Source organism: Melopsittacus undulatus, chromosome 1, assembly GCF_012275295.1.
Source record: "Melopsittacus undulatus isolate bMelUnd1 chromosome 1, bMelUnd1.mat.Z, whole genome shotgun sequence".
In the NCBI taxonomy this organism is placed as follows: domain Eukaryota; kingdom Metazoa; phylum Chordata; class Aves; order Psittaciformes; family Psittaculidae; genus Melopsittacus; species Melopsittacus undulatus.
The window spans coordinates 135,573,774-135,597,397 of record NC_047527.1 but is presented as its reverse complement, the minus strand read 5'-3'; positions in this window follow the sequence as shown (position 1 = coordinate 135,597,397).

Here is a 23,624-nt window from a genome sequence, read left to right as displayed (position 1 = left end):
ATCTAACCCTCTGCTGTTTAAGATTCAACCCGTTACCCCTTGTCCTGTCACTACAGTCCCTAATGAATAGTCCCTCTCCAGCATCCCTGTAGGCCCCCTTCAGATACTGAAAGGCTGCTATGAGGTCTCCACGCAGCCTTCTCTTCTCCAGGCTGAACAGCCCCAACTCTCTCAGCCTGTCTTCATACGGGAGGTGCTACAGTCCCCTGATCATCCTCATGGCCCTCCTCTGGACTTGTTCTAACAGTACCATGTCCTTTTTATGTTGAGAACACAAGAAGTGCACACAATAATCCAGGTGGGGTCTCAGGAGAGCAGAGTAGAGGGGCAGAATCACCTCCTTCGAGCTGCTGGTCATGCTCCTCTTGATGCAGCCCAGGATACGGTTGGCTTTCTGGGCTGTAAGTGCACACTGAAGGCAGCTCATGTTCATTTTCTCATTGAACAACACCTCCAAGTTCTTCTCCACATGGCTGCTCTGAATTTCCTTTTTGCCCAACCAGTAGCTGTGCCTGGGATTGCTCCGACCCAGGTGTAGGACTTTGCACTTGTCATGGTTAAACTTCATGAGGTTGGCATCAGCCCACCTCACAAGTGTGTCAAGGTCCCTCTGGATGGCATTCCTTCCCTCTGGCGTATCAACCATTAATGTCAAGAATAAAACCAATTTATTAAACAAACGATTATTTTTCAAGTATATTTGTATTTTTAAGGGCCTCTATAATGAAGATATAATTCCTAGGTAAAAATAAAAAAAAAATCACCATTTTCAAAAATTGCCATTTACTCAGCAAACACATATCAAGCTCTGCAATGGCCACATAAAAATTTCTTATGACAGAGCTTTCTAAGTGACTGCATTTCTATGTATTTCTTTTTTAGCTCACTCTCACATGGATGTAAATACATATAGATCATACATGAGAATGAATTAAAAAAAAATAATCTGGAAAGTCAATAATCACTAGGAGAGGATGCTATAGAGGTCTGAGTCCTCAAAATACCTTACATGCTTGAGTACTTTACTCCTCTACCTTCTTTCTGGCTTCAAGTTAATATATGTCCACTGACCTTGGGGCTTTGACATTGGTCCTAGAAGTTTCGTGTTTTAATGGTCTATGTCATGTGCAACAAAATGCTTATGTTCAATGAAAAGGCTACCAACAATAAAACACTGAAATCTTATGTAACTGAATATAGATTTTACTTGTACTCAGCAATGCATATTAATATGGCAGTGAATCACTGTAGCCTGTTACTGTAAGCAATACTGTTTTAATGCGAGGCACTTAGAATAAAACTTGACAATATATGAAAAATGTTTCCATTTTGCTTTGCTTTAAATTGCTAATCAACTGCTTTCTCTTGATTGCTGTTTCCCAGTTATTTCAAGAAATAACTACATGTTCAAATACACAAGCATCATCAAATAAAAATAAACAGAATCAATGTCCTTTTAAAGCTGTTTATGATTGTATATGAATGACACATTAGCTACACTTCACAGTAGATGCATTGTAGGGGGTTTTCTTTATAACTGAAATGCATTTTCACAGAATAGATTACCTGCTGGGAGCTGAGCAGGCTGCATATATCCTAACCTATATGCAGGTGGCTTCCAGTTGAAGGCATTTCATCTAAATAAAGGCAAGAGTTGTGACCTGGTTGACATAACATTTTCTGGGTATTAAAAATGCAACTTTTCTTGTCCTGCACATGCCATCAGTGCTCCTCTAGCTGAGGCAAGGAAGTGTATATCTCAGCAGAGATGCTGCTGCTGCCCATTATTGTTCTACTTGTTTTATCATTATGTTTATTGTTCATAGACATAATGATGCTCTGCCATAGAATATGATTTTGACTGACCAAAGAAACTAATTCTTATAATTTGCCCCTTGCTTTTCAGTGGGTCAGAAAATGAGATATTACTCACAACATTTACTGAGATAACTCAATTCTCTGTTGTCCTGGTGACTCCCAAACAACAGCCAATAACATCACACTGAGAAATGACAAGCCATTGTACACTAAGATGTTTTAATGTATGCTAAAGCATTTTATTGACCCTAAGCTTAAGAACTTCGTGGCATATTTTTTAGTTTTGTCAGCTGATACATTACTAAGTAATTGTATAAAAAGATCTCTCTATTTTATAGGTAAAGCATCTCTCTAACTTGTAGCTAGGGGGAAACAGAGCAGAAGGAGATTGTTTGTAATAGACTGGCTGTCACAGAACATATATTTAGGAGGGACATCTATTTGGTATCAGGGATAGCCCTGTTAAAACTTATTTTCTTTAAAAACAGTTAGAAAACACAGGGAAGAGGTTTTGATTCATAGTCCCAATGGCTTTCCTGAGCTAGTCTTTGCAGAAGCCCTAGAGTTAATAAATCCTTTACCATGGGTGAGTAAGGTCATGGCTTGGGGATGAAGCTTGCACATCTGGTAGAGCCCAGATCCTTTGCTTGCAAAACTTGCTGACAAAGCTATTCAAGGAGCTTGATGCACATAGCCTAGACTACATTATGTGGCCCCCGGTCTGTAAGTATTTCTTCTAAATGGCCATAAGAGGTCCTAATTTGGTCAATGTGCCCTTTCAAACAGCTATGTTGAATGCCCTGTGCATGAAAACTACCCACCATTCTGCATTTCCACATAATGGAATAAATTTTACTGCTATGAGTTCTTAAAAAGAAGTAGAAATCTAATGGCATGTCTCATTTGTAAGGGACTGCTTCTAAGCTTGTTACAATATTTAAGTGCTAAAGTACATAGGTGAAGACACCCTCAAAAATTGTATGAAATGGAAATTGTTTCCTAATATCTTCATTTAACCCATCTTAAAACTCAGTAAAGAGTCCATTCTCACATACTGGGAAGATGTCTACAGTAGAAAACCCATATTGTTTATTGTTTGTAGAGAACAGTAGATACAGAGGCAGCTGTAGATTAACTAAATTAATTCCGCTAAATGGTATTCAGTTGATTCATTCTTATAAACACTTTTTAGTCCTAATAAAACATCCTAAAATAGTGCATTTAAAAATTAATGAATGTGATAAATTCATGTGTATCAAAGATTATAGCTGAAGAATATACTACTTACCAAGTTTAACTTTCTTCCATTTCTTGCTGTTTATCCTGGGCGTGATTCAAAGTAACAGAAGTTAATGAAAGTTATCTGCAAGGCTATTAGTCTGAAAAAAGAGATATTAACCTTGACTAGAAGATAATATCTTTTTTTAAATCTCTCAATATATTTTAAAGAATATATTTTACTAAATGCTTCCTTATTCAAGTCAAATGTTCCCTAAATTGTTCTAATTAAAATAAAAGCATCAAACAGGAATATGAGTCTGTGGGACATTTTTTAACATCAGTTGTTAGGACATCCAGAGATGTTTTGTGCTTTACTGTGGACTCTTAAGGAGCTGCTGCAGCTATGGAATAAATTTCAAAACTCCTGAAACTTCACTAAAGTCGACTCAAGGCTAAACCATCTTATGGCCTTTCTCTTGAACAGCAAAAAATACACTGATACATCAGCAGTGACCATGATGAGGCAGAGAGGGAATTGGAGAACACACAGATCAGCAATACAGGTGTATTGAGTTGTCCCACATTCCTCTAGTACTGAGGTTTTGGACTACTGGTAAACTTGCTGAAAGAAATGATGCCTTTTAAACAGAAAAGTCAACTGTATAGCAATGACGCTTATTATTTATTGTTCTTTATATATAAAAAAGTTCATGAAAGAAGCAAATGTAGACATAGTACAAATTCTTTAATACAAACTTTCAAAATGAAATATACTAAGATTTTTTGTTTTACAAGAAGATATTAGTCTGCCCATTTTAGGCAGCAATTGAAACTGGTTACCAATCATTGAAATAGGAGGTTTCTTTCTTATCAAAATTAATAACTCATCCAATAAATCAGCTAATTATGTACCAGACTATCCCAAACACTGCTAGTCCAAACTGGCTTTACTTTTTGACAAAGGTACAGGGCTTGGCTGTGAGTGATGCCTTCACCTCTAATCTACAGAACTGCTCCTTGTCTTTTAAGAAATTTTACATAGATTTTTAACATTGATAGCTATGGAGTTTAATTGTTGTTTTAAATTCAGGCATTTTGGGGGTTTGCAGATTTCTTTTCCAATTCCCAAAGCAAATCACATTATCGTGTGCAAATTTCTGGCTTTTAGAGGAAAGTTTTTAGCATGGAGTAGTAGTGCAGAAAAGATCTGAAACCCAGGTGTGTTCTATCTTATTCCACTGGTGATAAGCAGTTTTCCTCCTAAACAACAGCTGTGATTAATGTAATTATTATGAATCTTTTTCTGATTTTTTTCCTGCAATAATTTTGCAATTGTGACTGAGCACTAGCTTTGGTATTCAACGTAACCAAAGGGAAAAAGACTGTCATTCAGAAGAGAACTATTATTTATATGAAATCATTACGTTTTGTAACGTGTGCTTTGAACTTTCACCTGGTAATTCACCTGGTAATTTCACCTTTCACAAGTGAAAGAATTAACTTCACTCAGAAGTAAGGTGGAGGTTCAGAAGATTCAGCTTTTTGGTTTCACTTTTTGCTTTTGCAGTGTATGCACCTAGACATTAATCTGAAAAGCACAAAAACTTCATCTGAAAATGGCTCTTGAACCATTAGTTTAAATAGAGCTGTATTTATCACAGCTATAATAGCCAGTGTTAGTGACACCACTGAGCAAAAAATCAACTTCTTTGGAAAGTGTCCTCTAGCAGATTTGTCCACATTGTGGGGTCCCAATCATTCCACCTAGTGGAAAAAACTCTTCTGCCAGTATTTTCTTTCCACCATGTTCATTTGGACCTTTTTCTTCTGACTCAGCAGAGATCTGAATACTGTGAGTACTTTTATTCTTACTAGATTTTTTAAATATTTTTTTAACGTGAACCAATACATATCTGCTAAAACTGGAAAAAAGTTTAAGTTTCTTTTACTAAAAACATGGTCAATAAAGTTAGGCTACAATTTTCCATTGCTTTAAACCAGCACAATTCCACTGTAATCATTGAGTATAGCCAAAAGATAATGGCCTCAGATAGATAGATAGATAGATATTAAAGAAATTCTATGAACAGGATGCTGTGTTAAAATAATGGTGAGTCCATCTTATTCTGGAACTCTATTTTACACTTGGATCAGTACAAAGCAATAGGGAAGTGAGGATCAGAAAGAGAATTGAAGTATTGACCTATTAAGAAATAAGTAGAAAAGAAGTGATAAGTACAAGTAAGTAAGTAAGAAAGAGGTGTTGCACAGGACAATGGAAACAGTTATTCTTGTACTAAACTTCAAACGAAATAAGAAATCTAATTTCATTTAAACTCAAAAACATCAAATCCTGTATTAAGAGAAACCATATTTTTAGGGAATTGTCTATAGATTTCCCCTTCACCATTGTAGTGATCTATATACAACCTAGATTATCAGAAGACATCATCTGAAGGATTTTTGCTGATCTGAGAAATGGATGGCCTTCTCATGTGAATACATAGTTTTATGATTCTCAGAGATGCAAAGGGCTGAACTGGTGCTGAGAATTTACTGTCTCCATTACAAGAGATGTCACAGGGCACATACATCATTGAAAAGAAAAAAAGAACATATGCTGTACAGTTTTCTTTACTAGCTTTTGCTGAGAAAAAAGGTTAAATGTTTGGGCTTTTTAATAGTTTGTGTATGTCTGCACACTCACATTATGATACCTTAGTTGAGCTGCAGTCTGGTTCATTAATCCAGGTGGCTTTGTATGCACATATAGGAAATGCAGCAACTTTGTCAGGTGCCAGTAATTCAAACTATATGGTCTTTAACATTTAGGTATCTGGGAGCCAATCAGACACAGTTAGTGTGCCTCAGCATGGAGGACCTAGATTATTAAATGATACTAGTTGTGCTTACTTGTCTAAGTACCCAGCTTTGATTTTTCAATAGTGCCTTTCTTCATTTCAAAATTATGTAGATTTATCAAATGCATGCTACTCTTCCACTCACAGCAGCAATCACAGAGATGTCAAAGTTTTCAATTGACTAGCTCAGGTCCTAGTGAACACTTATCTGCAGAAGCCTACAGCTTGGAACAGGCACGAGATCCCCTTCTTTCCAAAGCAAAACCAGTACCTAATAATGGTTTTCTTTGTATTTGTCTCAATTTTCCCTGTTCTTTCACCTCATATAGTTAAGGCCAATATTGAAGTCTGTAAGATACATCAAGTGCATTATAACCACTGTGTCTCATTGTAAAAATAAATTTAGCTAGTAATTTCATTCCTCATCTCAGGATTTAAGTCTGGAGACAAGAGATTAATGACACTTTCATCCACTATAGTATTTTATAAAAGGTCGGTAAGGTAGAAGTTTCATTAGATAGAGGCAGAGCTTTTTTTAAAAATCTGGCAAGGAAATAGAACTTCATGATATTTGCTGTATATATGTATATATATCAGTTAAGTATAAACTTAATATTCTCCCTCACTCGGCACAATGTATGACACTCAAATATACACTGCCTATAGTAAGGAAGTTTGACATTAAGAGCTCTTTTAGCTCTGGTACTTCAAGCAGCATTTTCTTGATGACAGGAAGGGAAGCCATTAAGGAAATGCTTACATTCTTTTGCTTTCTGAAAAATTCCACCTCAAATTTGCTAGGCTAAAATGCTATGCCTTGTGTCTAATTATAAAATAACACCACTGACGTGCATCTGAACTGAAAATGTGAAAACCCTAATATTTTCTGGAAAAAATGTCTTTTTCTTTTTGAAGATTACTTTGTATTTAAAACTATTGAAAGGGCAAAGCTATGAAATTCCAGCTTACCACTCATGTCAGGAGCTATGTTCGCACAGTGGCAACTAAATCTCTGTTGAATTTCTCTCCTGTTTCTCTGAGAAAAGCAATATAAACAGAAATCAAATGCTTGTTGCTTGCTTCTTTAATATGTCAGCACCTTCTGTCTAGAGGGAATGTTGTGCCAGACAGAGTGCTGCATAAATAGTGTAGCAGACAAATTATATTACATCTTGTGGAGTATACACTGGCATAGAAGTGCCTTGAAATAACTAAATTATATCTTTCGTCTAAGTCTCAGCCACTGCATTGAAAATCATGTGGAAGAGATGGTATTTGTCAATCTGTTTTACTTGTGTGACAAAAAGCTCCTGTTTTATGTGTTATAAAGCAACTGCTTTCTATTAGTTAACTTTAAATATTTATGTCACAGAAATACATTCACAGAATGGCTATAAATAATACTATATTACTTCCAATGTGATTGTCTTTTTAAAATCCATTGAATTTTTATGGGCTTTCTGAAAGGACTGATTATGTCAGAGCACAGATAAACAGAATATAATAACATAATCTTTTTGGTATTTTCCAGATGAACGCTAAAAATGTATTCTTAACAATATTATAATGCAAATTTTGGGAAAAAGTCATTAAGAAATTTCTTTCCAAGAATATAGATGTTAATATGCAATCAAAGATTAAGGAAAATTCATTCAATATACAAAGGGCTGTGAGCAGGAGATAGCTGAGAAAAGGAATTTTGCATGTTTGATTTTATATAGAAACTGCTACAACTTAAGCAGGTCAGTAAAAATCTAACTCAAGTTTCTTCCTATTTTAAGAGCTAAGTCCACTTTTCTTACATAATTCCGTTTGATCTTTGGTAAACAGAGTTATTGAATACCTTGATATTGAGTCTACCAGAGCTATCTTCTTAGGCTGGAATTAACCTTTTTTAAAATATAATAAAAAGAAACAAGCAGTTGTTATTTGCATTTTAACCAGCAGAAGGGCAACATTCAGTGTCAGCATGGAGAATCTGGGGAGCTGTTAAGGTGACTACTTCTTCATCAACTCTTTTCCTCTAGTTCAATTTTATGACGTCTTTATCTATTAAACAAGAATACTGCAGGGGAAAATTTGGTCAGCAAAATTTATTAATTTGGCAGTGTTTCTGATCATTACCACATTTTAAAGACAATTTACCAGAAAAAACAAAGATTTAGATAATACATTCAGAATTGAGGATTAAATTCATCTTCTTAATTGTACAATTCTTAATCTTTCTGAATAGACAGCGAAGTTCACAGTTGCATGACTAAGTGCAAGATTTGACAACTTTTTTAATTTAGCACACTAAATTACAATTTCATTGAAGCACTCATTCTAGGTTAATTAAAATGCAAGTTGCCAGTAAATGAATTATGTAAATAAGATATTGTAGAAGTCGTGCAGTAATTACGAATCCTACATTTATAACCTATTGATTTTCAGTAACTTGCACTAAACCTTAAATGTGTAATGTGCAATTAAAGAAAAGATTAAGCATGAAGTTATGTGTGAGAGGTTTTGAAGATAAACTGGTATAAAATCATTGCTTTTCATTCTTTTTCCAATAAACCCTTTGGGAAATGCAAATTTTCGTATGGTATATTTTGATTTTAGCTTGGCCAACCCCAGCTTTCAGAAGTTAGGCACTTTTCATTCAAAACCATAGAATCTCTCATTTCAGATTTTAACAGTTTTAGAAGAGGTCAGAATGTCAGGTCTCCATATTAATCACATTTTTACAACTGCACAAGGAATAAGTATTATTGTATTGACATGCTTTGGAAAGAATATAAGATTAAGTTCATCTTCTTATTTCCTTCTTGTTTTCCTCTTTTGAAGTTGTGTCCTAGGAACTTTCATGTGTGATACTCCAGTTAAATATATAAAAGAATTGCTCTCATTGCAAGTTCAAAAGATACATTTTCATAAATTTCACCTGAGTTTCCCCATGATGCAAACAATCAAGTCTAGAAATGGGTCATCTCTACTGCAATCCCCAACTATGATCTGGAAGGCTCACTCCAAGTGCCAGGTGCAGGAGCTCTCACAGCACTATTTAGCCTCTCACCAGCCAGAGACTCAGTCATGTTATAGCTGGAAGGTCTGGCACGATTGAATGGACAAATATTGATCTCAAATTAATGATTAAATTCTGAATGTTATTTAATGATAAAATTAGCTCTGTAGTATCAACATGCTTCTGAACATTTAAATATCAGTGTCTCAGAGGCTGTTTTCCCCCAAGAACCCTGCAAATATTTGACCATAAGGTGATTTTCTAAAGTGGGGACTGATATAGATTCATAGAATAGTTAGGGTTGGAAAGGACCTTAAGATCATCTAGTTCCAACCCCCCTGCCATGGGCAGGGACACCTTACTGAAACATTTGTAACTGAACTAGGAGCAACAGCACAAGTTACACATCTGCATACAAAACCAGGAAATAACCACCCCTTTGATTAATTAGAATTTAATTACCATATCACTTAATTAAAGACTTTTAAAATTGTTTCATTTTATTTTTATTGTAACTTCAGGGCATCTGAAATGTATTACCTATTAGTGTTTTGCATTCCTCAGCCTTCCCCAAAGAAACTACTGCAGAACATACTTGGTGGTGTAAGAAGCAAAAAGGCTGTTGGACTTCACACATTTTTACATTACACATGAAGAGGTAATTGCCAGGTAATTTCAGCTGCTGCAGCCTAATAGATACAGTTCAGGCAACTAACTGTGCATAGAAAGGACAACCTAGCCCTGGAAATATTATCAATAGGAGCAGGGAACAGCATTGGATGTTTCTGTCCACCCGATCATGGCAACCCTTGACCCACCACTTCCTCCACAGCCCCAGCAGATGCCCAGGGGCCTCAGTGACAGCAGGAATCAGGGCTTGCCTTTTCTGCACTTCTTTGAGCATGGGCAAAGATGCTAGAGGAGTCATTCATCAATAGTCTTTATGCTCCCTGGAGAAACAAGGCAGCATTTAGTTTTGCTGCTATTCAGTGCTGTAATAAGGAACAGAGGAAGAAAATTACTCTGCCTTGTCCACATCTATAGATACAGATATAATATTCAAAGGTAATATACAGGTGTGATTCAAATACTAATTACTTAATTTCTTGTGGATAATAGCTTTGAGTCTGAAATATGCATTCTGTAAATATGCTTTGAAATAAACATTTATTATGTCCACTTTTAGAAGTATTTTCATGCAAGTAGCAACCTGAACAGTCTAAGTAGGTAATCTGTGACAGTAAATCCCAAAAGGAAAATCCTGGCTGAAGTCAATTGTCACTATTTCTCCTAACACTGTGAGAGATCCTTTTGATTAAAAAGCAGACGAACAAAACTTTGGCTGTCAAGATAGTCTAAACTTTGTCTTACCATATCTAGCTGTCCAGGTTAAGAGAGAGGTCTATAGACTGTTGGAGGAAATCATTCCTGCTCACCTCTCTCCAGACCTTGGAGTTCTCTTTTATAATGGTCTGTAGATGCTGCAGCCTCATGTGATGTGCTCTTTACCATAATATCTCAGAGAGCAAGCATCAAACTCATGTATAGGTTTTAGCCGTATATAGTCTTTTCAAGGCCAAGACATGAAAATTGTTCTGATTTAGAGTAAAAGGTGTGTAAATTGCTTAGAAAGGAGTAGCAAAGAAAATGAGATACAACATGAAAAAAGAAATTTGAATTGCAGCCTCAAACAGCACAAGGGAACTCAAGAACATCTATGAAGACTCCCCACACTATTGTACTATGCAGAAGCTTGAGAAGACGCTGGGCATATGCACTGGTATGGCAGATCCTGGTGGCAAAACTGATTTCAGTGCACAAAGTGAATACTTAGAACAACCTAAACAATTGCTTTGATGAGGATTCAGACTTAATGAAAATATATAAATGCATAATTGCTTCACATCTAGAAGATCTGCAAAATTGAGCTGCTTGTTCACTTTAAGTGTGAAAAAGTAATTTCAGGCAAAAAATCTAGGGCCAGCATTTCAGAAAAAGAAACATTTCAACAGCATTCTAGAAAGCAAAACTAAAGCCTGACACTCTAACTAAAGCACTAACAAAAAGAAAAGATTGTAACATGCAGTTCTTCCATAACTGGCTTTTTTACCCGTTGCTCAAGTGACTATGGGAAAACAATTTTCATGTGCAAGTCTAAAAACTCCTGTAAATATTTTTTTTATTATTCCTTTGCCTTAAAAAACCTTAAAACTTAACCAACAAAAAATCCCAAAATCAAACAAAACCCAAAAAATCAAACAAAAAAAAAATCAAACCAGGAACCACAGGGTATTAAATTCCCATAAGGAACATGGACTTAATTGACTTCAAAAGGTATTCAGATCAGCAAGGGATCTGGGATGATCCAGTATAAGGATATTTGGACTGAACATCAGGTAGAAGCTTGCTAACAAGTAAATGTAATAATAGACTGTGGAATGATCTCCTCAGGGAAACAGCTTGATGCCTTAAACTAGACTAGATAAAACAACAAGAAATAAGCTGTTGTGCTATATAGGGTGCCCAAGAAGTGACTTACTTGCTATTTGTTTTCTCTCCTAAAATCTATAATTCTGTGATACTGTTGTGGTTACAGGCATCTTTACAGCTCTATTGATAATACCCATTAGGGAGTGGAACACCAACAACTACGCAGAAAATATCTAGGGATGTTTGGTCATATTTAAGATCAGAATGGAAGGCTTGCAGCGGAATGGAGCAGGGTGCAAATTTTCATCCAAATTAATTTCAGGAGCTAAGGAATTTCTGAATAAAATGCCTCCCAGAGCCATGTGCTAAAGTCCTTGTCTGAGAAGAAACTGGGCTCCAATGCACGTCAGTGTTCAGAAGAACACTAGGCAGAAAAAAGATCCATCCATAAGCATTAGAGGTATCAGAAGTTATCATCATTGACTAATTTAGTCTGAGTGAAGAAAAGGTCTCTACTGCTTCTCATGCATTTTTGTGCCTGGATATTCCTGCTAATCTTCTGCTCAGAAGAGAATATTTCTATCTTCTTTTCCTGTTCCACAGAATGTAAACAATAACATCAGTGGAATTGCATATAATATAAAAGATGCAAAATAATTTCTTGCTTTGAAAGCTCAGTGAGAACAAAGTAGTAAAAGACCATGAAAAGAAATAAACTTACAACACAGAATGGCTGGAAGTGTCAATTTGCTTTTAACCGAACAGTAAAGGTGCACTGGGTGCAGAAAATTGCACTGCGACTAAAATAGTACCACTTGGTTTAATCCTGTTTTTAATGGCTAGAAGGGTACGTACAGAGAAAAACTGGGCACACTTGTTCTGTTGAGTGTTGAGGCTGTCTATGACAATGTGCTTTTCATATTAGTCCAAATAAATAGAAAACAGTTTCCTAAGCAAACGGGAATTGGAAGTGAGAAAAAAAGAAACAGTATTTGATCTTGCTGCCATTGACTTTAGGAAAAATTAATTCATCCTTTGTTGTAAATTCTTTTATCATGAGAATCTTTATCAACTGCAACACTGTTTGCAGCAATGTCCTAAGGCAATAGCAAAAGCCATGCATTCAGAGTCACAGCAAATGTTCAGCTTCAGCTTGTACAGGGGTGATCAATTCAAAGCACAAGCAATAACATTTAAACAAAGAATTAAAAATGATCCAAAATGAACTAAGTGTTTAATTAAAAGGCAGCCTCCTGAGAGATGAAAGGCCTAGAAAGGGAGGGAGAGACCCACAGCAAATCTTCAGCAGAAAGACTAGTGTAAGGAAAAGCAGCTCAAGAGAAAAACTCTTTTCAGAGGAAAATGGATTTATTTGTTGTTTTTTTAACAGAATTTCTTGAATCAGTTTTTAAAGCCAAAGAAACAAATACAATAAAATTGATGGTGAAGACTGATTTGGTGGGCAGCTGCAAAGGATCATTCAGCTCTGATTCCTTTTCATGAAAGAGTAACACAGAATTGGTTACCAATGCAATCAAATCTGCCTTCTCCCTATAGCAGATGTGCTTTTTTTAAAAAAAAGCATATTAATTTTTACAAACTGGGTTGGTTTTTTTCAATTGCCTTGAATGGACAAAAAATTCTCTTCCTCAGCAGAGAGAAAAAGAGATACATAAAGAACTAAATTCTTATATCTGGAAGCAGTTCCAGCAGGTCAGCTATGTTCTGTGGAAAGGAATGTACATTCCTCTGATTATCACTATCTTCAGTCGCAAAGACATTATTGCAACATACTCAGAGTTTATACTGCCCATCGGTTGGGTAGCAATATTTAGGCACCAAAACTATTTAATGCAATGTTTTTCTCTAGCACTAAATTAATTCCTGCTGTCTACAACTTAATAATGAAGCCATGGACTTTTCAGGAGAGGCTGCTCAGCTAAGGTGATGACCATTCTGGCTGAAGGCCCTATTACAGTTAAGTAGATAACGCTTCTACATGCAGTAACATGTCATTTCAAAGGGGTCTTGGGAGAAAGGTACTTGTCACTTCAGACCAAATACTCCTGAAGATGGTATCCAACATTAAAAAATAAACAGGCAAACACCACAACCCTACACACAAACAATAAACAAACCACCCTCAAAAAAAGCCAAACAAACAAACCAATCAACCAACCAACCAACCAAAACAAAACCAGAAATAAGGAAATAAAGAGATCCAAGAAACTGTTTTCTGTCATTTAAGATAAGAATCTGGAGGAGTATTCTCTTTGAATTCTCTTCAAAATGTCTTTCTGAAAAAAATTTTGCATTTCAGTAGGATCAGGGCAAGACCTATTGTTTTTTATCTTGTCAGGGTCTCAAGAAGCAAACAGTTGTCCATCTTTTATGGTCTGACATGCTGTAAAGCTGAGTTCATTTTAAATTGATTAACAAGTAGTGGAGTATTCTCCACTGACACAGGGTGTGGAAGACCCCAGTACTAGTGATGATTACTGGAAGTCACTCTGAAAAGTGCATGATAAAGGAACAAACAAAAGAACACTAAACTTTTAGGGAAAAGTAATAAGCTTTATGCAAGCAGCTGATCTTTTGGGGAAAGAAGTCCTACAACCAAATTCTTGGGCTTACAAGTACTTTTTTGATTGTGAAGCAGCAGACACCACACATGGTCTCTCTTTATTGGCTTTTCCAAGAAAATGGAGTGTGCTTCCACAGTTTAACTTTCCTGATATTTCCGCACATCTGTGTTTCAGCAGAACTTTGCTGGCAAAAAATGGCATTGCTTGTTTTCCTCAAAAGCCCAGACTCAGTGAACTATGCATTAGCTGCATTGATTTCTGCACCTTTTTCAAGACACTTTGTAGATAAGAACTGTGTATCTTACACAAAAACTTTATTGAAATTGCAGGGTATGCATTCCAAGATTGAGAAAACCCATATTAAAGACAAGACACACAAGTGACTTCCTTGTGTTTCCTGCAAATAGTAAGGCATGAAAACAGCAGGTTTCAGTCAATCTTATATCTGCAAAATGGGATGGAGTTTCACAAGATAAAGAAATGGAAACTCCTTTAGTTTTTTCCACTGCAGAATTTCAAAGGTTTCCTGTGACTAAGGTGTTTGAATTTATTTTATTTCAGTTTTATCAGTTTCATGAATATTTAATGATGGAGCTATTACACAACATAAATGTGAGTTTCACTACAGCTGTTCTGGCACATCCCTCAAATACACACCTCAAGTTCAAATGGAACTCTTGGTTGTTTTGTCTTTTTGAAAATGACTGCGTTTACTCACAAGGGTTACTTCTGGCCTGTATTTTTCTAAAATAAATCAGTCAGCTACATACATTCGCAACTTCACTTTCTCACCTCAAGGCCATTCCTGAAATCCTTTTCCATTTCATCCTTGCAGGAATTTTTCTTTTCAGAGGAAATAATGGAAGAGTAAAGATTTCAGGAATGACCAGCTTTGTCTATATTAATTTCACCAAGTATCTTTATGTTTACGGGTATAATTTTTGTTCTTTCCCTGGCCCATCTCTCTTCAAACATATATTGCTCAAGTGTTTAACGTTCCAGTCTTCTGAAGAACTCAATTTTTATGACAGATTAAGATACACATTATTACAGTGTTTGATAGCCTGAGGCATATGCTATTTTGCAGAAGAGAAAAAAAAAAAGTGTTTTGTTTTTTTTTTTTTGCTGACAGAATTAAAGTAGAGGATGAATTTTCAGCAGTTTGTGCCCACAGGCAAAGCATGCGATTGTCTTCATTCCATTCTTCGGAGCTACAAAGAATCAGTTATTTTTTCCTATGCTCCTATTTGACTTAGATCTCTCCACAGCACTGTTAACCAATTCTTGAACCAAACTTCAGCAGGTTTACTTCCTGTGAAATAGATGAATAATAGCTGTAATTATGGGGTACTGAATAATCTGAAATTAAGTTTCTTCCCTGCCCCACAGTACATGAATCTTAATTTGGATTGCAAATTTGTAGATTTGTCATTGTTTCCTGGTTCATAAGGAAGTGAACTGATTATAAGTTTTTGGAAGCTAACAGTTTTGTTTTGAAGCACCAGTGAGTATTGCTGCTGAAGGGGTGGCCTATCTTGTTGCTTTCAGACAACAAGAAGCCTTACCCATCTTTATGAGCAGTCATCTAACTACTATTTTTCATACTTATATCTAGTAGCAATAGAATAAAGAACTCCATCTTTCTTTTAGTTGATGTATGTTTTGTTGATCCTTGGCAAAATATTGTCGGTTTTATTTTCTTCACAGGGAAATAAGTTATAACAGTTAATGAGCTGCCAGGCATGATACACTGGGTAAAAAACAAAACCAGGAGAAGAACCATGAGGCTTTCCACATCTCATGCTTAGTTTATTACTATTTTCCTCTAGAAGACTTTTTTTTCCTAGTGGTAATAAGTTTTTTGGTGAATTCTAATTATAGACTAAGAGATCAAGTTTAAACACCATCTATATTAAAAAAACTTCAAGAAAAGACACATGAATCCCATTCCTTACTGACAAAAAGGAAAGAATCTTAGTGAAGCAGATTACTCTATTGAAACTTCATTTTGAAATGAAAAAAAAGAACAAAAAGATTACTTGAACCTCACAAATGTAGTACAATGACAATAACCAAAAGCTTTTAAAAAACAGACTTTATTGCACTATTTTTGCTCTTGCCTGAGAGCACAGCACACCTGTCATTAGACAACAGGAAAATACTGTGCTGTGATACAGTCCAATAAGTGAACACAGTGTTTTGTTACATTTTACTTTATTCTTACTACTTTACAGATTTATGTCCCAATTACTAGAACTGCAAATGGGAACATAGAAACATTTTATGACCAATTCAGGGAGTGATTGACAAAAGTGTTAGGAATGGGACATAGTTACAAGTGACCTCAGTATAAGCTTTAGTACTTGATGTATTATTAAAAGGTGTTCTACCAATACATCTTGATTTTATATAAGGTCAGAGACTTTGGTGCTTTCTAATTACAATAGATTGAGCTTGATAAGAAATCCATTTAACTTTAAGACTTCTCATTCAAAACACAATCTGAACCTAATAACTTGCTTTTAGTCTGGAAGTTTTTGTCCTAACTTTCCTGCCCTTAATATTTTCATCTGCCTATATTCATCTTAGAGTCATCTGCATGCACCATGAGATGCACAATCAATTAATTAATCTAGCCCTCTGAATTTGGGTCTTACATTATAGCTAAGCTCTGGCAGTACACAATGATTATGAGCTAGCGGATGAAATGGAATATGAGTGATTTGAACATAGAGATGTGTGCTCCTACAGCAAATGTGTCCCTTCAGATTAGTATGTGTGACATGTAATAACCTGTTCAACTATCTCAGAATCTGTGTCTTTTTGTGTTTTTCCATTTCATTTTGCATTGTGCTGATCTGATGACACTGCCCACTAGTGTATCTGAATAAGGACTGAACAGAACTTAAAGGTACTCTTTTTAAATAACATATCTGAGAATAAAGTATCTGAAGAGAAAATATTTGTTGATGAGTAGAAGTGTCAGGCATGCACTGACATGTTTTCTTGCTGCTTTTTCAATGTCTCACCCTCTTCAGACCCTAATTGCTCATTTTGCTCATTATTGCTCACAATTGTTCACTTCTCTTATTCTAAGATTACATTTATCCAAATATAAGCGTATACATATATATACACACATAAGATAAAAAGAGGAAGAACTTAGTAATACTCATGATTGAATGACCCTGTGAGCAAGGTTTATTCATTTTTATTAAGCATATTCTCTCAATTAGCATGTCTGAAGACTTCTAATTATGCTGCTGAATTAGCAGTCAAGCAGCATTGTTTGTTCTTCGAAATTATGTGGTCCACTTTTATTTAAATGATTAATGATGCATATTAATCAAGAACTGAGTTTCTGCTGCAAACTACCAGCCACCTTGGGAAACAAAGCCAGAAATTAAATTAGCACTTTTGAGATGTGACTGATTTTTCCTTTTTTTTTTTTTTTTTTTTCAGAGAAGTGAAAAAACAGCTTTTGTCTTTGGCTTTAGTTTACAGTGTGGAAACCTTAAGAAAAACACCAGATTTGAAATCTTATGGAAATTGGTTCCACAGGTTATATAAAAAGCCATATGCCAATACATGCATGAAGCAGATCAGAACAACTGAATACATACCTCTCTGTTTCCCTTTGCAGAAAAAGGTGAGGCAATGAGCTTGTGCCATTTGCAAGAGCAACAGTGTTCCCCTTTGCTGGGAAAAAAACCTCCCCACCAGGGTGAAATACTCACTTCCTTGAAAGGTAATGTGAATCCCAAGTTTTTGCCGTCTCCTTTTTGCAGTTCTTTGCTCAGTGTGAGATTCCCTGCCACAGCAGAGGAGGCGAACATACTCAGGTTGTTTCTAGGTATCAAAAGGCACTGATGACATCTAAATTTCCAGGTTTAATGTTATAAACATTTAAATTCTCCCTGCACACATGCTTGTCTCCATAGTTATTTGCTTGTCCCTGTCTGTAGCTGGCATTTACTCTCTGCAAATTAGAGTTACGTAGAGCAGTAGATTGTCAGAAACAGCAAAATAACCTTCTGACTATGCTAAAACCTTGGATAGTCTCACTGGCTACTGCTCCTTCCCTGGCACTGATGGACGAACTGAGTAGACCATCATTACCAGAGAGGGACAGGCTCCATTAAGGGTAGCTCCTGCACAGCTTCCTGTTCCTCTGGTAGCAGCAACCTGGACAGTAAATTTGGTTTTCTGGTGTTTTCCATGGGTTCTCTTTTTACTTATATTCCTTAACAGTCTATGTTAAAGCCTGTGTTTATATAACAAAGTTTTATGTTGTCTGACCCTGGCTGGATCTGAATCCTGAATACTATCAATTTAGCTGATGTCGTAGGGTCTCAGATTCTGGAATCAGTAGGCTGAACAAGGAAATTTTCTTTCACACACTCAGTGATAAGTTCAGGAAATGCAAAGTCTGACTAGAGCTAAGTCTGGTGAGAGACATGAAAGACAGCTAGAGGGGCTTCTACATCACAGCAGAAGGAAGACAAGGGAAAAAGCAGACCTGCTTTCTGGTCACAAAGAACATGGAAAAGGCTGAGGTGCTTAATATCTTTTTTTGCTACAATCTTTACTACTAAGACTGGCTTAGGGGAATCACAGGCCCCTGCCACTAGGGGAAAGTCTGGAGCAAGGAAGACTTACACAAGGTGGAGAAGGTCTTGGACTAGATAGTCTTCAGAAGTCCCTGCTAACTTCAGCTCTTCTATGATTATGCAGTTCTGTAAAAGGTGATGAAATTTCAGTCTTCAATGTTTGGGAAAAAGTTTAAGAATATGAAATGCTGAACATACAAATTACTTGTCAGTATTGATTTATTAGATTGCATGCCCACCATGCCTCATACCATTCTAGCCTAGTTCTTCCAACTTTTCTGACAGTTACCACAAGATGTGAAGACACTTGCTTTATTAGATCTTGAAAGATTTTAGTGATAATACAGTTAGCTTTCATCTATATCAAGAATCAGTTGCTAGTAGTCTCTTCCTGCCTATCCCCTTCCAGGATAATAACTTTGAAAACAGCAATCATAACCCTTTTATAAAAAGGAGTATCATAGTGGAGAGGAACAACTTCATATCCTCTGTTTACACTGTACTGAAGTTTTCAAAAGAAGAAAATGTCTATTCTCAAAAAAATGCAACTATTTATCTTTGTAATTAAAGTTAAGAGTGCAGACTCCTGACCCATAGCTTCATTGCTTAAAGTAGGCAACTGAATGACCCCATATGCAGCCACCAGGCAAAGGATCTGAAAATAAAATGAGAGAATAAGTCTCCCTGTGAAATGAAACCTTTCCACTAGATTCAAAAGGCAAGCTGCCTTGAGGCAGGTTCAGTCTGGTGACAGCTATCTTTCAGGATTTACTTGTGCTGTTTCAGAAAATGGTACTTGTCTCTCTGGTAGAATAAGCAATAAATTCTCTATCAAACTTTTGGGACCTTGGCTTTTTTTAGAAATGGAAGCCTTTAAATGTGAAGTGCACTTTAACTGTATAGTATAGTTAAAGAATTTATACTATTTCAATCCTGACATCCTAGTCAAATTCCAACTTAACAAATTAATTTCTGCCTCTAATACTTCCCAGTTCTGCTGGTAAATTTATTTTCCACTTTCCAACCTTAATTACAATGTAATAACATTACTATGTAATGTTATCATTTTTTTATATTAACAGATGAGGATTCATCTTTGGAGCTGGAAATTAAAAGCCATTCTGTGGAGTAAATGTATCAGCTTAGAATTGTTTTAGGGCCAAAATATACTCCAGACTTGTGGGTTGCAGTTGATTTTCCACGAGGGATTACACAGGTCTCCATTTGTAAATGGCAGGTGTAACTTTTCAGAACTTTGACTATAGCTAAATATTTAAAGTTCCATTTTTTCCATTTACATGTACAGATGCACGGACAAGCACACACATTCACACCTGTACTTCTCCCCTTTAAGGCTGCCTGAAACACCATGCTTTATCTTCCCTTCTGTTTTTTTTTTCAGTTTACACTTTCAAACTTGAGTATGTCTGATGACTCACTGTGAAAAATAAACACAAAAGGAGTCTGACTTTACCTCCATAGTTTGTGAAGGGAAATAAAGATTTACTCTCTTAGGAATGGTCAAGACACAGGTTTACTGCTTGTTCCGTGAAGCTGTTTCTTTATGTTTACAAAAGACCCCATGAAAATGCATAAGAAATGAGGACAACAGCATTCTCTTCACTTAAAAAAAAAAACAAAAACCAAACAACACAACAAAACACCAAAAACCAAACTAAATCAGAAACCAAACATTTTTACTGCATTTTGCAGTAAGCAGGAATTTCTCTGTGTCATTTTTATATTAACTATTCTGATTTATTGAATTATTTCACTAACACCATACAGGTTTGATCATTTCACCTGCAGTACTCAGATTGCAAAATTGTCATTTGAAGATGTATTTTTAGCTAGCGGCAGATACAGATATTGCCAAAAAATGCCCACTCAAAACAGTGGTCTGGGTTACAAGAGATATGACTGTTTTGCATATCACACCACAAATCTCTAAAACTGAAAAACATCAGCATGATTCAGGTTATCTTTGTATTAATAAAATCCCTTGGTCAGCTTTACTTCCTGCATTTAGTATTTGTCTGGGCATTCAGATGTTGGTACTGCCAAATAGGTGACCACCTATGCTGTAGCTGCGTTCTCAGATGGCATATGAGGGCATTTTCCTGCTAATCCTGAGGAGATACTTCAGTGGTGTGCTTAGACAGAATATAGGAGTAATTCTCTTCACATTTCCTCTACAGAAACACGATTTGTTTGGCAGAAAACGTTCCCTCTGTCTGTGATTTTTAGCAGAGTGAATCTGGTGTGACTATGTTGCAATCAGTGACTCTGCTCCTCAGTTCAGCTGGTTTAATATTTTCCATTGTTGGAAAAATGTCCAAGCTGGATCACTGATAATATTAAAGAAACTTCACTTTGGACAGTTCTCAGGGTAGAATTATAATTGTCTTTAGCCATGGATTTTAGATTTCAAAATCTATTTCATTCATCATCTTGCCTTGTCACCTTACTTCTATTGTTAAGACAGTTTAAGGTTAACCTTAGGCAGATCCTGCTGTAATTATTTTCCCTTCAAAATTGTTGAACAATTGGTTGGATTTTTTTTTTTTTCAGAACTTACTTTGATTACTATGAAATTAAAATTTTCCACAGGAATCTTGTTAATAAATTTATGTCTGGAAATTTTTCTAATGAAATGTAGATTTCAATGACATTTTAATCCTTTAATTTTTCATTTCTCATACAACCCCATTTTGAGCTAATCTAAATTTTACATTTATCTACTTAAACTGCTGTGTTACATCAAGCTTTCTTTCCCTTCTACAGCCAGCTTTTTCTGGACTACCTCTTCCATGAAACAATGTGGTTTCCCTCCAGTTTAAGTTTGTTTATGTTGGTTAGAGGGTATAACTGAATCTGTAACACTAAATTACATTTCCCAGGAAACATGATGACAACTGAGAATGATCTTTAACTGACTTGAAATTAAACTTTCCAACATTTCCAAATGTATCTTTTTCTGATTATTGTGTGAGAAAATGTTCAATAATCTGGAAAACAAATGTTTTAGCAGTCATTATTTCTTTTGGCAAAAAATTGTAAATTACAACTGATTTGAGTTTTGGATGCATTTACACATAAACCACAAAGACACAATGGGAAATTCTCCTAAACTCCACTAAGAAACGTACATTCCTTCTTCTTCCAGAGGCTGATATTTTTTTTCCTTGTTGTTTTAACATGCCTAATTGACATATCAGTCTCCTATTTTAATACATTTGACTGCCAGAAATGGTAATTTTTTGGACAACGTAGTTTTACAGCAAAACAGAGGAGTTAAGTTTACAATGTACATGTTAAGTCTGAATTCTTCCGTGACTGGTAGGTCAGTGAGCCAGCCTTCATGAATGTGTATGACCAGAAAAGGAACTTCATAACATTTAAGGTCATTGGAAAGTTGATTTGACAGACATGCATATGTGGATTGCAAAGACTGATGCACCAGTGTCCTGTAATATGTTCTGTGTATTAAACATGAAAGAAAAAGACTTTGTAGCAATCTACCAAATTATGTGCTAAGTGATAAAATATCATTTTAATAGGAAAGTAGGACTCCTTTTTTGAAAAAGCAAAAGAACTATTGTCCTCAGCAACTGTGACAGGCTTTAGAGGAAATCTGGCATTGAATTTGCTTGTGACTAATTCATGTGTTGCACAGGGACCTGTGATTTCCCACCAAACTTCTTTACTATAGAGGAAAAACTTACCACACCTATCTCAAAAACATTAATGAATGCTGAATAGGATTATTCTACTATTAATAAAGATTCAAATGAAATTTTGGATTAAAAATTGTTCATTGCCTTATGTATGTTCATATTTGCTTGCAGATAATTTTAGTGACAAATACTGGGGGGAGAGAGAAATAGTTAAAGCATAAAATATAGTTGCCTAAGTTACAAGTGAAGTTACAAGTGATGTTCTTTGTATATCCTTTAAGCACTGGAGGAAAAGATAATTTAAGTACTCTGAAATGCATTTTGGACAATACTGACTGTACATACATGAATGTCTGCCTTGGTTTGTATGCCATATTTATGATATTTATATGACTACTTGGCTTCGTGAGCAAAGATTTTGGAAGGGTTATAACCACTCTTACTTCAAGCACGATGACCAAGGGTGAGTGGGGTATGCAAATCTGGTTTGAAAAGGGTGCTTAAGAAAGCAGGGAGTATCCGACCAGGACTGTCATCTCCTGAGTAATCTTGAGCTATCCATGTGCTGGTCCATCTGCATGCAAGGTTGGATCTGTAGCTTCCCATGCACCTTGTCACCTGCTGATTCGACCCTCACCTGTCCATACTGACAAGTGAGAGTGAGCCCTTCCAGCCTGTGCAGTGGAGTTTTTAGGTGAGGTGCAGCTTGTACAGCACTGGCACCACCCTTTACACCTGAGGTTTATCTGCCAGGCCTGGCAAGATAATATGTTGACAGCAAAGTCCACAGGTCGTAGGTCTGCAAGAGTGTCCTTCTCTTAGATAGAAGACCATAAGCCAGACGAGCTCCATCAGTCCATGTTTGAAGATAGTTTTTCTTCTCCTAAATTCTGAGCAAGACTGTCATTTCCTGGGTCAATCTCCAGTGACAGCTATTGCAAGCCCACTAAGGTGCCAGCAGTGCTGCGGTATCGCTACGTCTAGGCGGGATTCTCACTTAGAGGCATTCAGTCATAAGCTCGCAGATGGTAGCCTCATGCCAGTGGCTCCTCAGACAAGTGCATGAACCAGGGGTCTGAACCTGCAGCTCCTCTCATACTCAGCAGGATTACTATTGCAACAAAACATCATCAGCAGGATCCTTCTGGCTTTTTGTGTTTTACGCAGGAGGTGTCAGAAAAGTTACCACAGGGATAACTGGCTTGTGGCAGCCAAGCGTTCATAGCGATGTTGCTTTTTGATCCTTCGATGTTGGCTCTTCCTATCATTGTGAAGCAGAATTCACCAAGAGTTGGATTGTTCACCCACTAATAGGGAACGTGAGCTGGGATTAGACCATTGTGAGACAGGTTAGTTTTACCCTACTGATGATGTGTTTATGATACATATATACACACATGAAGTGTACAGTTGTA